The following is a 12,042-nucleotide window of genomic DNA, read 5'->3' on the forward strand; positions in this document are numbered from 1 at the left end:
CATGAGCATACATTCCACCCTATCAAATGACCCCTTCACCCAGACTCTCCAAATTTCCAACACTGAATCACAGGGTAAGTTCACACAAAAGTCAGCCTGTGGGATTGTGGAATACTTTGACAGACGCCCAGAGCATGAGGCCAGTGGGGTCTCCATCTACACAGCAAAGCAATAGGGCTTGAACCCTGGGTCTGAGTTGTGGGTTAGTATGATTTGTGTGTAGACAGAAGGGGGATTAGGCTTGAGCCTTAGTTTGAACACTGGGTTTACACTGCAGTGTAGACAAAGCCCTAGATATGAAGAAGGAAGATATGGAACCTCATTGACTGGGAAAGGTACAGGCTGGAAGAGTGGTCCTGGGAACCACCAGCCCATTATATGCGTGCTCCCAAAGTAGTCAGAGCCTTTAATAGACTCCATCTGGATAAGTCCAAAACTTCAGCCCCCTAAGGAAGTGGTGGGGAGATCTCAGGACCCAAGCATTGAACCCCGATCTGGAAGGTCTTTTGGTGCACCCTTAACCATTGCACCACAGTCGTGCCCTCAATCATGACATCTGACCTACAAACCCACAGCAGCCACACCCCAGGTGCCTGATTGGATGGGTAGGCAGCAGTCTTATTGGATACCTGGACTATATAAAGGCCCCAACAGGAAGCAGAAGCTGTCTGAGTGACAGACCATTGCCTGCTGGTTGCTGCCTAGACTGCCTTGCCTGACCCTATCTTGCTAGCCTGCTGTTTTGCCTGACCCTGCCTTGTTGCCTTGCTGCCTCCCTCCCTAACCAAACTGACTTGGCCCTGTGGATTGGATCTTTCCGCTATTGACCCCTGGGAGAACTCCAATCATTGCCCTAGACTCCCTCTGAAAGTGATCGACCTCCAGGCCACCCGACCACCCATGCAAACTTGACAACTGCTCTGGACTGCTCCCAGGCCTGCCTTTGCCACCAGACAATCCAGCATCACAACAAAGAACCAGGACCGAACCCATGTGAGTGGGGATGGGGAGAGAAAAACCACTCCAAGAGCTCAGGCTCCAGCCCAAGCCCGAGCCCAAACATCTACTCAGTGATTTTTCATCCCCGGAGCTCAAGCCGAAGTCAGCTGACCTGGGCCAGCTGTGGGATTTTTATCCCTGTGTAGACATACCTTTAGATGCCTTTAATGTGTAGATTGGGTAGTATCCCTTTAAAAAGTTTGAGAGCCCGCTAGTGGGCCTCCCTGTCTTCCTAGTGCAGTAACCACCAGAACCCTGCTAGAGCAACAGTATTTCTGTGTAGTTAGGCCCTGTATATTTGTATAGAGTTAATACGCATTGTTATTTGGAATCTGTGTCCCTGGGGCTTTCTCATATTGTTAACGTTGTGTACAGAGCAAAGACACAACAAGGCCATTGTAAATGGGTGTGCCTATTCTGGAGCGCTGCCTTCTGGTCTCAGGTGGCTTTGCAGCACCCTGCCTCAGTTTCCCTTCACCCAGGAGCTGATCAATTAGTCCACTGATGACTGAGTCATATAACAACACATCTTCTTGAGGATTATTATTAATCTTATTATATATCTTATTAATATACAGTAGCTTCAAGGAGCACAGTCCCTTTTACACCAGTCTCATTCCCTCCTCTTTGAGGTCTATCTTTCTCCTCTGACCTCTGACTTCAAAAGTACGCAACTAAATACAGGATTTCTACCCTCCCTGGCTGCTCCTCACTCTTTCCCCCTTAGTCACAGTAGTTACCCAAGTCCCTCTTCATGGGCCTGTGGTCTCTGGGCTTTCAGGCCACTACCTTCTGAAGGCTTCCCCAAATACTTCTCTCAGGAGCTTGGCCCCAACTACTCAGCTGCTTCCTTCAGCCTCTCAGGAGCTCCTCCCCTACCTTAAGCCACTTCCCTGCTGCTTCTCTGTCTCCAGCAGCACTTTCCTGCTACTCCTGACTGTCTTTTCCCAGGAAACTCTCATTCTCCTGTCCTCTCTTCCTTGCCTTATAAAGCCCAGGTACCTTCCTTTTCAATCAATCAGTAACAGACAATCGGTCACAGCCATACTGAGAAATCTACCTTAAAATATCCACAATCTTCCTCTCCCCTGCCATGGACTACAGTATAGAACTAAAAGTCCTGCATCAAAAAATATCTGTCTCCTGTTTCTTCTCCTTGTCAGGTCTTGATCAGGTCTCGTCTGCTCTACAAGGCATAACTATTTTTGGACTGTAGTATAGCAAAACTATGTTGTAAACAGGTACTCCACCATGATTAATATTGTCGCATAGATGAGCCCTAAGTGTCTGAACTAGTGTCAACTCTACCATGAAGGTCGAACACAGCTTGGGGCAACAGCCAGTTCCTTAAAACCTTGCAGCCCTTTCTGAAGAACTACGCACAAATCTTCTCTGGGCTGGTAATCGTTGCATATGAAAGTCACACATACGTTCTACAGATGGCTGTGGTCATTTGTTCATTAAGAGATACTTTGAGCTTTTTGGTCACATTTTATAATAAGGGTACTTTAATTATAGTACTTATTATTATTGCAATTAATTAATAATTACAATTCTAGTGCAGTTACCTTGTGGGTTTGCTTTTCAAGATGTAATTACCACTGATTCATATAATCTGAAGGTTAACTGATCATTGCCAAAGATTTAACATTCTTGCCCCTTCAGTTAAGATGTGAGAACATAAGAACATAAGACCGGCCATACTGGGTCAGACCAGAGGTCCATCTATCCCAGGATCATGTCTTCTGACAGTGACCAATACCAGGTGCCCCAAAGGGAATGAACACAACAGGTAATCCTCAAGTGATCCATTCCCTGTCGCTCATTCCCAGCTTCTGGCAACAGAGGCTAGGGACACCATCCCTGCCCATCCTGGCTAATAGCCATTGATGGACCTACTATCCTCCATGAATTTATCTAGTTCTTTTTTTAACTCTGTTATAGTCTTGGCCTTCACAACATCCTCTGGTAAAGAGTTCCACAGGTGGACTGTACGTTGTGTGAAGAAATATTTCCTTTTGTTTGTTTTAAACCTGCTGCCTATTAATTGCATTTGGTGGCCCCTAGTTCTTGTGTTATGCGAAGGAGTAAATAACACTTTCTTATTTACTTTCTCCACACCAGTCATGATTTTATAGACCTCTACCATATCCCCCCTTAGTTGTCTCTTTTCCAAGCTGAGAAACTTCTCAGTATACAGAGGAGCCCTTCAAGAAGACATCCCGCTAAACAAAGAAAGTCCAGACTTGAGCCCCGGATATTTCTAAGGTGAAAAAATAAGCAGAAAAAAATGTAACAGAAAGTTCCGATCTTCTCTATGTATCATACAAGAAGCAAAAATCCTTATGCAGAGGTGGATTAAGATTTATTGGGGCCCTGGGCGCAAAGAACTTTTGGGCCCCCACACACCTCTCTCCACAGGACCCTGCTCCCTCTGCTGCATCCTGGCTTCTATGTATGCATGTTGCCTTCCAGACCTTCTCTCTATATTTTTGCTTGCAAAGAGATTCTTTGGTCCCCCAGTATTCTACCAAAGGATCCATTAAAAGTTAGCAGAGGATTATATTATCAGGCAGTTTTTGTGAAATTGTGTTGGTGAGTGGATGTACTTAATTATCAGGTGATGAAATATTGAAAGCGCTTTAGCTTTTCACAATTTTCCCATCAAATCAATGTCTGCTTAACCAGTTCCTCCTATATTAGCCTTTCTTCCCTGCAAGCAGACTACTCAGGTTGGTATAACTTGGAGAAAGAGAAGAAATAGGACATGTACAGGTCTTGGTTTTTTCCATAGATGAGTTACTGTACAGTAAGCAGAGAACAGGCAGTCAGATCATTTAGCTAACAGTTCAAAATAAAAACTCAAAACATGAACAATGACGGTGAAGAGGGGCATTCGAACAGTGGCACAGTGGAAAAGAAAAAGTATTTTTGCTGTTTTAATGACGAATGGTGCAAAGAAAATGCATTCAAAAACTGGCTTCGCAAAATCAACACGGTTACAGCAGAATGCATTCTATGTCATCAAGGGGTTTTGGTGAAATACGAGGGAAGACGAGCGTTAACCAGCCATGCAGAGAACACAAAACACAAGGAATCAGAGAAACAACAGAAAAGAACACCACAAATCAATGGGGTTTTTTTACCCAAAGAGGTTCATCCCAAGAAAATCTGCTGACCATGGCTGAAGTGGGGTAAGTTTACCACAGTATTTCGCACCATTTAAGTTATGCAAGCCAAGACTGTGCAAACAAAATGCTTCCAAGATTTTTACTTGATTCTGAAATTGTGAGAAAAATGTCTTGTGGACAGATGAAAGCAACCAGCATAACAGACCATGTTTGGGTACCAAAATCACAAGAACTTTTGCTTAAGGACTTGGATGGTGCACATATTTTTTCAGTTGGATCCAACAAGGGAAATAAGACATTCTCACTGTATTTTCCACTGAATGCATCTGATGAAGTGAGCTGTAGCTCACGAAAGCTTATGCTCAAATAAATTGGTTTCAGAGTAACAGCCGTGTTAGTCTGTATTCGCAAAAAGAAAAGGAGTACTTGTGGCACCTTAGAGACTAACCAATTTATTTGAGCATAAGCTTTCGTGAGCTACAGCTCACTTCATCAGATGCATATCGTGGAAACTGCAGCAGACTTTATATATACACAGAGAATATGAACCAATACCTCCTCCCACCCCACTGTCCTGCTGGTAATAGCTTATCTAAAGTGATCATCAGGTGGGCCATTTCCAGCACAAATCCAGGTTTTCTCACCCTCCACCCCCCCACACACAAATTCACTCTCCTGCTGGTGATAGCCCATCCAAAGTGACAACTCTTTACACAATGTGCATGACAATCAAGTTGGGCTATTTCCTGCACAAATCCAGGTTTTCTCACATCCTCCCCACCCCCATACACAGAGTTTGTGTGTGTATGGGGGTGGGGGGGATGTGAGAAAACCTGGATTTGTGCAGGAAATAGCCCAACTTGATTGTCATGCACATTGTGTAAAGAGTTGTCACTTTGGATGGGCTATCACCAGCAGGAGAGTGAATTTGTGTGGGGGGGTGGAGGGTGAGAAAACCTGGATTTGTGCTGGAAATGGCCCACCTGATGATCACTTTAGATAAGCTATTACCAGCAGGACAGTGGGGTGGGAGGAGGTATTGGTTCATATTCTCTGTGTATATATAAAGTCTGCTGCAGTTTCCACGATATGCATCTGATGAAGTGAGCTGTAGCTCACGAAAGCTTATGCTCTAATAAATTGGTTAGTCTCTAAGGTGCCACAAGTACTCCTTTTCTTTTTTCAAATAAATTGGTTAGTCTCTAAGGTGCCACTAGTACTCCTTTTCTTTCTGGTAACTATGTGTTATTTCTTTGTGACAGAGGGAATTAAGCATGGCTTGCTTGATTTTTATAATGACAATGACGGGACAAGTGAGGCAATTACAACAGGGGTCTCCAGTATTCTACAGGAGAATGGTCTCAGAATTAACAATGTGTCGTCTTATGTGGCTGACGATGCCTCTGAAGTTTGGGAAACACAGGTCAGCGTATCAGAAACTCAAACAGCTTAATGACCAACTGATACAAGTGGGATGCAAATGTCATGTAATCCACAACTGCCTCAAAAATGGGATGTGAGGGCATTGAGTTTTGATGTAGAAACACTCATTCTCAAAGTATACAGCTCATTTTCCTCCTCAGCCAAGAAGACAGAGTCTCTTATGTCATTTTTCGAGTTTGTTGAAATGGAATACAAAGATGTGCATAGGCACGTACCAACAAGGTGGCTGTCACTTCTGCCCGCTATTGAATGAGTACACAAAGCTGACCAGCATTGAGGGAATACTTCTTGTCAGAGGGGGAAGAAGAATGTATCAAGATTGTGTGGGACGCATTCAGTGAGGAAGAACATGAGTCTCTTCCTCTTTATGTTTACTTTCTGCACAACTAAAGAGAAGAAGAGAGGACAAATGCTATGGAAGATCAGCCCAAGGCATTTTGGGCATCATCTCTCCATCTGACAACATAAAATTCAGAGAGGAAGCAGTTAAGACATTGACATAGTGCACTGAATACCTGGAGAAATGGCAGTGCTCTCACTCAACAACGAAATGAAATGGTCCGATTTTGAGACTCTTGCTACAGCACTCTGCATCGAGATTGACATTGACTTACTGTTTGATAACTACTGTGTTTTACAGCAGTCAAGAGAAGAGATTGTCTCAAAGGGGCAGAAAACAGATCAGAGAGTGGTTGAGGTTTTCAGACAAATCCCATAGAGCGGTGACAGCCAAATGTTAAAATTGCTCTCTTTTGCACTGTCCATTCCTGTATCCAATGCCTACTGCGAGAGAGTTTGATGGCACAATTGTGGAACAAGGACAGAAACAGACTGAGTGATAGCAACGTGAAAGCAGAGCTGCAGGTGCAACTGAACGTCAATATCCTGTGCAGACTTTCATGAGTTCTTAAAAAAGAACCCCGAGTTGCTTAGAGAAGCAAGAGGCCAGCTGAAATACAGATTTAAAAGAAAGGAAGCCAAGAGCCACAACATTCTGCAGGTGACCCAGCTTTACGGTAAAAACATAACATTTAATTATAATTAAGTATTTAAGTATGAAGGTTTAAAGTTTAAAGCTATTCATTGTTGTTGCTCTGTAGCTAGCAAACTAATACTCAAAATAATGGGTAAACATGTAGAAATGTAAAATCGCTTTGAAATAAAATTATCATATTGAGAGTAACATTAGCTAACTAATACATTATTGAGATAACTTAACCCCCCAACCCAGAGCCTGCACCCCCTCCCGCATTCCAATCCTCTGCCCCAGCCTGGTGAAAGTGAGTGAGGGTGGGGGAGAATGAGCAACAGAGGATGGGGGGATGGAGTGAGCGAGGGTGGGGCCTTGGAGAAGGGGTGGGGCCTCAGGAAAGGGGTAGGGCAGGGCTAGGGTGTTTAGGTTTATGCGATTAGACAGTTGGCAACCCTACTGGGGAGCTCTGGGCCCTCCACCTGGCCTGGGTGGCGCACCCCGGGGGCAGGGACACGGGCCGGTGGCTGCTCTTGGGCCTCCCCACCCCCTGCCAAGGGCAAGTGGAGAGTCCAGGGCTCCTCACAGCAACCCAGGCTCCCTGGGAGGCTCTTACCAGGGGCCGGCTCTGACCTCTGGCCTGGCTGGGGGGCCTAAGTGGGAAGAGGAGGAGCAGGGGGCAGGGCCACAGTTCTGGCATATGTCCCCCCCACACTTCTACCCAGGTTCCAGTGCTCCTGCTATGTCCCCCAAATTGTCCGGGGCCCCATGGGCCCATGTATTAATCCACCACTGCCTTTATGACACAAACACATGGTTTTTTACATCTTCCACCACCTTTATCTCAGCACTGCAGAAAACTGTGACTAGCTAGATAACAGCAATGGCCATGGAGTGAACTCTGTTCTTAATGAGAAGTTAACTTCAAAGCCTAGTTGGAACTATTCAAATGCTAACATTATTTTGGAATGACACGGAGAAGACCTCTGTATAAGCTCGAAAGCTTGTCTCTTTCACCAGCAGAAGCTGGTCCACTAAAAGATATTACCTCATTTACCTTGTCTCTGTGGCTGACACAGCTACAACAAAACTGTAAACATTATTTTGGAATGGCACTCTAGAAACAAACACTTGAGTGAAGCTGAGTGGCTTTAAAAGTAGTCTTTATCCTTGCCCCCTTGGAAGTGAAATGCCTATTTTAGACATGGGTTTACCAAACTCATTAGACTCTTTTTAGTGTTTTGTCAGGCCACAGCCCAGAAGAGCATCACACCTCTATTTAAGAAATCACCATGAGTTGTATTGATCTTTCTTGCTGTATACTGATCTGAGAGATTGGCATATAATATTTACACATTTTCCTCACTGTTTGCATTTGGCAGGGCTGGCTCCAGCGTTTTTGCCGCCCCAAGCAGCAAAAAAAAACAAAAAACCTTGCCGCCGAACACGGAGGCGGAGTGATGGTGTGGCCGCCGAATTGCCACCAGCGACCGAAGAAGAGTTCCCTCCCCACCGCCGAATTGCCACCGAGCATGAATCGTGCTCTGACGGAGCAGCCGCCGAATTCCCGCCACCACCGAGGGCGGATTGCCCGACATCCTGCCGCCCCTGTACATTTGCCGCCCCAGGCACCTGCTTGGTTTGCTGGTGTCTGGAGCCAGCCCTGGCAGTTGGCAAAAAATGGGTATACTCTAACCTTCTGAAAAAGGAAGTTGCTTCACCTTGTTCTGCCTTTGTTTTCTCTCTCAACCTCTTAATGTCTTGTCTATTTAGATTGTAATATAATAAGAGACAGTCCCTGTCCCAAATATGTGTCTGAACAGTTAGCACAATGTTTGATGTGGCATGCCCTCTAAGCACTACCATAATAAGTAGTAATAACTAGAAAATTATGCATTTACTGACTATACACATACCTTCTACTACACTCTTGTTCTCCTGTTCCTTTTTAATTTTGTTTATTTTTTAATTAAATAACAAAACTAGCTTACATTTATAAAGCATAAATACCAAGGCATTTTACAAACCAAATCCACTCAACAAGATGAACAGCAAGCTGCACAATAGTGGAGGCTGTGGAGATTCTGGTCAAGTATAACAGAGTAGACCCCTGTTCTGAGTGCTGCAGGATCTTTAATGTCAATGCAGAACAGACATCCAAAAGACCCCTGCACAGTAAACTGCATGATTTTCAAGACTGTGTTAACCCAGCTGGAAGCTAGACTTGTGCTTCCCAAGAGTTTACATATTCAGACCTGACACCTACATAATTAAGCTATCCTATTGCCAAGGTGTGAAGAAGAATAGTGACCCTCCCAGCTGACCTGATTACTACAGACAAAGCTCAGCTGTGTCCACACAGTAGATTTTCTCGCAACACAAGCATGAATCATCCATATTTGCGCATCTACTGCCACACTCCCCAACATGTTTGCATCAGTGCATTCTGGGAAAATCTGAACAGCTTTCAGAGGATGTGTCTCAGAGGAACAGAGTGTCCAGAGGATATGCAGGCAAAACCACACACAAGGCAATGCATTCTGGGATGCCCTACAGCACAGAGAGCTGGGAAGAAGGCAGACTGACCAAACCAGTTATACCAGCATAGTTAGGAATCCTGCCCACAGTGCAAAAAACCGTCACCAAACCAGTCACAGGAAGACAGTGTGAATAAATTTGTTAGTCTCTAAGGTGCCACAAGTACTCCTTTTCTTTTTGCGGATACAGACTAACACGGCTGCTACTCTGAAAAGTGTGAAGCTCAACACTCTGGCATGGTCAAAATGCTTTTCACAGCCATGATTGGTTATAACTGAATACTAATCATGTGGCATTGTTAGAGCCAACTATGTTACTAACTGATTACAAACTTGCTTAAAAGTTGCAGTATAGACATGGCTTAACAATGGATATCCCACTTTATAGCCATTTCAGATTATTAGAATTTCCATGCTTTTGTGGGTTTGGATCTTAATATAAATATCAATTAAATTCTTGTTTTTTAAAAATTAGCTGTATCATATGTAGCAGGTATTCACTTTTTGGGAGGGGGAGGAGATGGATTCTTTGACAAAACCTGATCAGACAATAAAACAAATTTGAATTATTCAAAGCTGAACTGAACCATCATAAAGCAGTTCTGCTATAAGGGAACGCTTACTCTAGGGAAATGATTCATTGCTGACAATTTCCTACTGTCAGTAATTAAATCACCATTAAATAAAAAAGAAACCCAGGCAGCTGGGTTAATAATGTCTCAACAATAAACGTGGAGTATAGTTATAAATTGTTTAGTTTATAGCAGTGAAATGCAAAGCTCACAAGTGGCCTGTACTTTGAAGATCACACGAGCAATTTGAACTATGAACTCTGTGACTCATTAAGGCATGACTTTAAAGAAGGGGAAAGGTGATTTCTGTCTTTTCAGAGCCCGTAGTTTCTAAGTGTACAAAATTAAAATGACTTTCAGTCAGTAAAAGTACTTGACATCTAAAATCAAATTTAAAAAGATTGTTTTGATCAGATGAAATGAAAAACTAGGCTCCCCCAAATAGCAAAGAATCCACAATTTTTGTATATTTTGTATAAAGATTGCTAACAATAATGTCCTCTGACATCACCCATATTGGATTAATTCCTGCAGTATGCATTAGGACTAACATTTTAAAACAGACCTATTAAATTAATTATGTCACTTTTTATACTATAAAATATAGGTCTAATCTGCATCTCAAGACCGTGAAATCAGACCTCACTAGGGTCATTCATTATGTCAAAATGCTGCAAATTCAAGGTCTCTGTTGCTCCTCTGCCATACCATGAAGCGGTGTTGTCAGCAGCACATTTTTAGTACTGTAATTTATTAACCTCAGATGTGTTGTACCATGAAAGGAAAGTCACAGAAAGGAGGCATTGAGAAAGTTATAGGTCCACGCATAGTGTCACAGCAGAGAAGTTTCCTGTTGTACTTTTCTTGCATCCCACATTCTGATTATTTTTTTCCTCATGATAATTGCCAAGTCTGACATATTTTGGAGATACGTTTCCTTGTTTGGGGTTTACATTTTAAGGCAGTTTTTAAAACCTCTCCCTCTTGTGGGGAATGATTTTATTGTGCACATTTCAAAGAGACATTTAAAATTTCCCTCAGGATTTATTGTACCTCTCCCTAATTCAGTCAGAGCTCAACATAGCCCTGACTACACAGTTTATAGGCCAGTGTCCTGCCCTGAACACTTGCTATTCAGTAGACTGAGAACTTGTATAACTAGGGCAGCAGCCATGATGTAGGAGGATCTTGTTAGAACGCAGCACTAAGCACTGAGAAAAACACACACTCATTCTCTGGTAACTGTACTCCAGCTCTGCTGCTGCAGAAATAACCTGTTTTTCATTGTAATGTGTCACTGATCATGTCCTTAATAATGGCCTGACTTTTCCTTTGTGTCTTCTAGGAAAATCACATTTATAAGCCACCTTTGCATTTGACTGTTGTTCTTTTTTCTGCCAGACCAAAAAGAGCATTCCAGAGTCACAAAAGGTCTAACAAGAGTCCTCTGTCTGTGACAACTTGGTACCAGTGATGGCCTAATTTAAAGATGGCTTGGAAACCTAATTTTGTAAGTATTTTATTAGCTATTGTTATTAATCATTTTATTTTTGAAGTGGTCCACTCCAGCCTATTCTCCTCTGCTCCTCTAGACAGCCCTCAAAATACTGTACAATATTATCATTAAAACATGCCAAATGACAAGGACTGAGGTTTCTTCTGCTGTTGTCTGAGTGCATTTATAAGGAAGCAGAGAACAGTAAGACAGAAAAGTGATTTGTATATTTAATTGCCATGATAATATCTCAGAAATGCCCATTTAATGCCTTTCTGCTTTAACATTATTTGTATTATACAATAACAAAAATATTAAATTCCTACTTTATTAGGAGCCTTCAAAAATCCTAATGCTGGCCCTGCTTGGTGCCATTTAGGAGGAGTGGAAGAGAACATGGCATTAGTAGTAGCAGGTAGCAATTGAGATACTTGGTTAGAGGGAGTGGAGGATGGGAAAATGGGTAGAATTTCATGCCCTTTACAAGACTAGTATTTTTTAAAATGAGCCCCCAACTCCTAAAGCTGGACCCACTCAATGCCTCTGTCCACTCAGGAAGGGAGCTAGCAGTACTGGTGACAGGAATAGTAACTGTCTGCAAGAAACAGGGGTTGTATCTTTTCCTGGGCTTTGCTTTTATCAAAATCAAGACCCCGTACCCTGAAGACAGCTCTAATAGTTTGTCCAGTAAGGAAGAAAGTTAGTGGTAATGGAGACTGTATATATGACAGGGAGAATTGGAAATTCATGCCCTTTTGTGGGGTCAGGCCCTGCTCAGTGCCACATTCCTATCAGAATGAATTAGCAGCAAAAAGGACAATAACTATCTGTGTGACAGGGAGAACTGGGTGTTCATGTCTCCTTCTTGGGGAGCAGCAAATGTAGGAGGCTGTAT

This window comes from Lepidochelys kempii, chromosome 6 (assembly GCF_965140265.1).
Source record: "Lepidochelys kempii isolate rLepKem1 chromosome 6, rLepKem1.hap2, whole genome shotgun sequence".
NCBI lineage: Eukaryota > Metazoa > Chordata > Testudines > Cheloniidae > Lepidochelys > Lepidochelys kempii.